Source organism: Chelonoidis abingdonii, chromosome 1, assembly GCF_003597395.2.
Source record: "Chelonoidis abingdonii isolate Lonesome George chromosome 1, CheloAbing_2.0, whole genome shotgun sequence".
Taxonomy (NCBI): Eukaryota; Metazoa; Chordata; order Testudines; family Testudinidae; genus Chelonoidis; species Chelonoidis abingdonii.
Window position 1 is genome coordinate 220,926,313 of NC_133769.1, and position 6,000 is coordinate 220,932,312.

Sequence of the window (6,000 nt, forward strand, 5' to 3'; positions counted from 1 at the left end):
CTTACTCTGAACAAGCTGCAAACCAAGTTTGGGAACCTTTGCTCTAGAGGTCTTCAGAGACCTGGAGTTGGAAAGCTGCTGCTGCTATGTGTACTCACTCCTTAAAATCTATATCAGGATGTCAAGCAGGAATGACAAATGAGAATATTCTAGACAAAAGCTCTCCCATGAAGCAGAGTTGTAGCTTTGTATTTCTTCTTCTATTGAAGTGCTTTGTTCAGTGTTAAAGAAGAATAATTCCTTTGGTGATTGGCATGATAACCATGGGTTATCAACTGCCATTACATCCAATCGTGGGTAACAATTTGACTTTTGCTTTTAGGGAGCATGGTTCAAACCCTGCATATTTCCTCTGCTTATCATCTCCAGATGGATAGACAGAATGGGTAAATCAAGTTTTAGTAGAGTGATTTTCAACCTTTTTTCATTTGCAGACCCCTAAAAAAGTTCAAATGGAGGTGGAGGCCCCTTTGGAAATCTTAGACCAGGGTTTCTCAAACAGAGGTTGCTGCTTGTATAGGGAAAGCCCTGGCGGGCCGGGCCGTTGTGTTTACCTGCCCCTGTCATAAACAGATAGTAGGAGTTAATAGAACAGAAGTACTTTATATCTCTTTTGACTGTAAAGGGTTAACAAGTTCAGTAAGCCTGGCTGTCACCTGAGCAGAGGACCAATCAGAGTACAGGATACTTTCAAATCTTGAGGGAGGGAAGTTGGTGTGTGCTGTTAGTGTTTGGTTGTTGTTCACTCTGGGGGCTCAGAGGGACCAGATGTGCAACAGGTTCTTCCTCCAATTCTCCAATACAGGCTTTATAAGTCAAAATAGTGAGTACTAGGTAAGATAAGGCAATGTTAAGCTTATGTTGTTTTCTTTATTTGCAAATGGGCATATGGCTGGAAGAAGTTCAAATGTATATTTGGCTGAAGGAGTTCAAACTTGTATTTTGCTGAAAGGATTTTAATTAATTTGCACTTGTATACTTAGGCTGGGAGGGTATTCTCAGTGTCTATAGCTGAAAGAGACCCTGTACCTATTCCATTTTAAATTTACAAAGATAATTTTTACTGTTTTTCTCTCTTTAATTAAAAGCTTTTCTTGTTTAAGAACCTGATTTTTTTTATTCTGGTGAGACCCCAGGACTGGGTCGGATCCACCAGGGAATTGGTGGGGAGAAAGGAGGAAGGGAAGAGAAAAAGTTAATTTTCTCTGTGTTAGGATTACTTTCTCTCCAGGAGAGTCTGGAGGGGAAAGAGAAGGAGGGAGGAAGGGTGAATTTTCCTCTCTGTTTTGTGATTCAAGGAGTTTGAATCACAGTGATCTTCCAGGGTAACCCAGGGAGGGGAAGTCTGGGAGAGGCAATGGTGGGGGAAAGGGTTTACTCTCCTTGGGTTAAGATCCAGAGGGTCTGGGTCTTAGGGGTCCCTGGGCAAGGTTTTGGGGGGACCAGAGTGTACCAGGCACTGGAATTCCTGGTTGATGGCAGCGCTACAGGATCTAAGCTGGTAATTAAGCTTAGAGGAATTCATTCTGGTACCTCATCTTTTGGACGCTAAGGTTCAGAGTGGGGAATTATACCATGACAGCCCCGTCCGCAGGTCCGGCCGATCGTGGCTCCGACTGGCCGCTGATCGCTGCTCCGGGCCAATGGGAGCTGCTGGAAGCGGCGCAGGCCGACGGACAAACTGGCCGCTGCTTCCAGCAGCTCCCTTTGGCCCAGAGCAGTGATCTGCGGCCACTAAGAGCCGCGATCGGCGGAACCTGCGGACAGGGCAGGTAAACACACCAACCGGGCCCACCAGTGGCTTTCCCTACACAAGTTAGACATACTCTGTGGTTGGGGGCCACGGATCACAGGTTATAAACTACTGTTCTAGAACAATATCTCTGCTGCTTTATCAACTATCATCAAGATGACTGTCTCTGACTTTTGGCTTTCACCAGTTTGCTTACAATAACTCTAATCACAGATCAATCTGCCACAGTCCCTTCTATGCCAGTTATGGCTTCCACCCCTCATTTCATACATCTGTACTGCTGTTCTCCCATGTCCATGTGGCCTCTGATTTGATTCAACATGTCCTCTGCAATCAAGAGGAATTAAAATCACACCTAAACTCTGCCAAGGAAGATTGCAAACAATACGCTGACCATCAACAAGACCATCCTCCCTTGGCCATCAGAGACAGGGTATGGCTCTCAAATACCTCTTGACCCTCAAGGAAACTAGATGCCCATTACCTAGGCCCCTATGGGATCATTCAACAAATTAACCTGGTGGGCCTTCAAGTCATCCCTGAACAAGAGCCTTTTTAAGTCACATGTACTGAAGAGTCATTCCTGTGCTAGGCTCCAGCCAGTCCACAAGCCAGGAGCTGGTCTGATGACCCTCAGGGCAGGTATGTTAGCTTCACAGGAGAAACAGCAGCTCAGTCTGCTGAGTGTCGCTTCATGGCTTTGAACTCTCCCCTGCCTGACAGATAGTGGTAACAGATAGTGGTAAAAGAACCACTAGCCTTCGCCTGCTCCACATTTGCTCTTGCTTCAGCCACATTCCTAGTCCTGCTCCAGCTATGCTTCAATCCTGCTGTGGACTCCTGATTCCAGCTCTGACCCCTTGGTTTTGATCATTAGATCCAACTGCCACAGATCCAGCCACTAGGCCCCACATCCTCATCACAATTTCTGATAGTGGCTTATACATCTGCTCTGATAGTCACCAGACTACCTCCTGGTTTGTGGTTTGGTTGGAGCCTAGCACAGGAATAACTATTCAGTGCATGTGGCTTAATCAGGCCTTAGTTTAGGGATGACTCATCACCTTATAGTTAGTGGGTTATAGATTGTTGTAATGAGCCATAAATCTGGTGTCTTTATTAAGTTCATAATTTTTAGTGTCAGCAGACTCTGAATGAGCTCTCCCCTGACATCTAGTGGTGAGCTGTTGAAAAGGCCTTCAGGAGCTGATCTTGTTTGCATGGACACACTCATTCCGCCTAGGTGCTCAGCATGATGGCATTCCTTGCCCAAATAGTCACTTTTGGCTGGCATGTTCAAAGACAGAAAGAATAAAGTGGTGAAACTCATTTAATTCTTCAAGGAAGGACTGTGTTCTGCATAATAGGAAGGGAAAGGGACATAGTCAGGTCACTGCAGAGTAGGTTTGTCTGAGCCCTCAGACAAGTAATTCTTCCATCCTTCCTTTCCCTTGTTTTCATCTTTAGGTGCTTATGCAAATTATCTTTATACGGCTGATTCATTTTGTCTTTGTTATTACAGCAGGAAAAGGGACTTTGCTAGCATACTAAGCTCCCGCTGTGGCACAAATGGAAATTGCCAATACTCAGTTCCTCTGACCCCAGGCTTTCTTTTGACAAAGCCAGTCTCCTTGTTATTGGGGCAGGAGTAATAAAGGGTTGTTATCCTTGTTGTGTGAATCCAAGGCAGCAAAACTGTGCTTGGCATTTCCTGATTGAGGGACTCACCCTCAAATAAACGACACTCGCTAGGTAGGGGACATGGGTTCCAAAGCCCAGTGAGTTGGGAGAGGGTGGGGATAGGTACTTGTGCCAGGTAGTGTGGGCCTTGTCTAAGGGCCAGACACCATTTGACCCTTCTTCTCTCCACTGTGTAATAACAGAGCTAATATAGACTCAATTGGGAGTCTTGTTACATGCTGCAGAGTTGAAATCACTGATACCTAGGTCAAAGTATTAGACCTGCTTTGGGACAGTGTCTCTGATGCAGGAGACTTCCCAGTGTGCACCAGCAGTGAGGCTCCTCCACTAACAACTGAAATCACCGAGAGCTGTATTAAGTGGGGGGCCCTGAAGACATCTTGACATGGCTGGTGGAGAGGTGTGGCCAGCAAGGTGGCTAGCAGAGAGGTGCAGCTGGTGGAGAGGCGTGATGAACAGCCTAAACACTGCACCCCCGCCCCCCGCCCCCAGGAGCCAGGCTGGAAAGTGAACTCTGCAGATTTACCTCTGAACTCTGAGGCTGCACTGGCCAAGGACAGCAACTGTGAGTGGGGTGCAGAGAAGGGACAGGCACGTTAAAGGGACTTTTGGGTTGCTGGACTTAAAAACCTGAGGGGAAAAGGACACTGTCCTACTTACTTGGTGGTGGATCTTTTGCTCATGGTTTATGTTTATAAACCCTGTTTGCAGTGTTTTCCCCAGATTAATGCCACATTATTTCCCTCCTTTTATTAATTTTTTTTTGCTACACTTAGGCTCTGTGCCTGTGAGAAAGGAAGTGTTGCCTCTTTGAGGCGCACAAGTGGAGGTGTGTAATTGTCCCAGGTCACTGGGTAGGGGCTCGAGCCAGTTTTGTGTGGTATTGTTGAAAAGGAACCCCAAGATACTGAACCCAGCCCTTGTTGCTGCCAACTCTGACTGACAGAAGGGTTACATTAGTATCTAACAAAATTCTGAATTTAAGCTCTTAGGCTCACCTTTTGAAGGTGTTGTGCAGGTTTCCTTTGAAGATGAATACTGATAGGTCTTGATTTGTGGTTGAACGTTCTCCCACAGGTCACAGGGTGTTTTTGTCTTTTACCAATTTTCTCTGTGAGTTCAATGAATAATGTAGTAATTATCTTGTTTCACCCACATAGTTGTCATTTGGGCATTTAGTGCACTGTATGAGGTATGTCATATGTTGTACTAGGCAAGTGGATGGCATGGATCTTGAAAGGGGTGTTGTGGTGGGTATTGATCATTATAGCAGTGGAGATATGTCTGCAGGTTTTGCATTTGTTGTTCTGGCAGGGTCCGGTACTGCTTAGAGTTGGTGAGTCCTGGTCTGTGAGGAGTTTGCTTCTGATGATGAACTTAGTGAGTTAGGGGGTGCTGTTTGAAAGCCAGAAGAAGAGGTTCAAGAATGATTTATTTCAGGATGTGGTTTCCATCAAGTATTGGTTGTAATTGTTTAAGGAAACCCTGAATGGGTTCCAGTAGGAGGTGGAAGGATACAACTCAAGTTGTCAGAAGGGGCTTTTTTTTTTCTGTATTGAAGCAGGTTCTTTCAGGGTATTTGGATAGCCCATTCCATGATGTGATCTACAATCTGGTGGAGTGTCCTTGTTTGGTGAAGACAGTTTTAAGTGTGTTAAGGTGTATATGCTGGACTTTCTCCTTCAAGCATATTCAGTGGTACATGAGTGCCTGGCTGTAGATAACAAACTTTTTGGTGTGTTCAGGGTGGTTACTGGATCTGTGAACATAAGTGTGTGATCCACAGGTATCTTATATATAGTTATCTGTAGGATTCCATTGCTGAAACTGATAGTGGTGTGCAGGAAGTTGGTAGTTGTGTGGGGGTGTTGTAAAGAGAGCTTAAATATTGATCTATGTCAGATATATCATTGGTTCAGTTGTGCGTTTGTCCAGAAATTCTTCCCGCATGTGGCCCAGGAAGAGGTTAGCATATTGGGGAGCCATCCTAATAACCATGGCTGTTTCCATAGTTTGGACAATATGTTTGTCGTTGAATGTAAAGTTGTTATGAGTGAGTTTGGCAACATGTTTGTGTGGATATCTGAGTGTTGTCCATTGTCTTGTAGATATTTGAGGCAAGCAGTGAGGCTCCCTTTGTGAGGGATGTTGGTGTAGAGGGAGGTGGCATCCAAACTGGCAAAAATGTTGTTCTGAGGAAGGCTGATAATGTTGTGGGGTTTCTGGAGGAAGTCTGTTGTGTCCTGGAGAAAACTATCCCTTTGTGTGGTGAATGGCTTAAGGATGGTTTCTATGAGTCTTGATACTCCTTCAGTAGGAGTGCTGTGGCCGGATATGATGGCTCTGTCTGGGGTTCCCTTGTCTGTGTATCTTGCAAAGCATGTAGTACGTCCCTGGGGTGGGTTCTTGTGGGGATGAGGTTGTAGAGTTTCTTGTGGCGTTGTTTGGGAAATTTGATGGTATTCTTGAATTCCTGGGTGAACTGAAGTGTGGGGTCTTCTCTGAGTTGGAGTCAGTGTCGGCCTCATTGATGTGGTCATCACAGT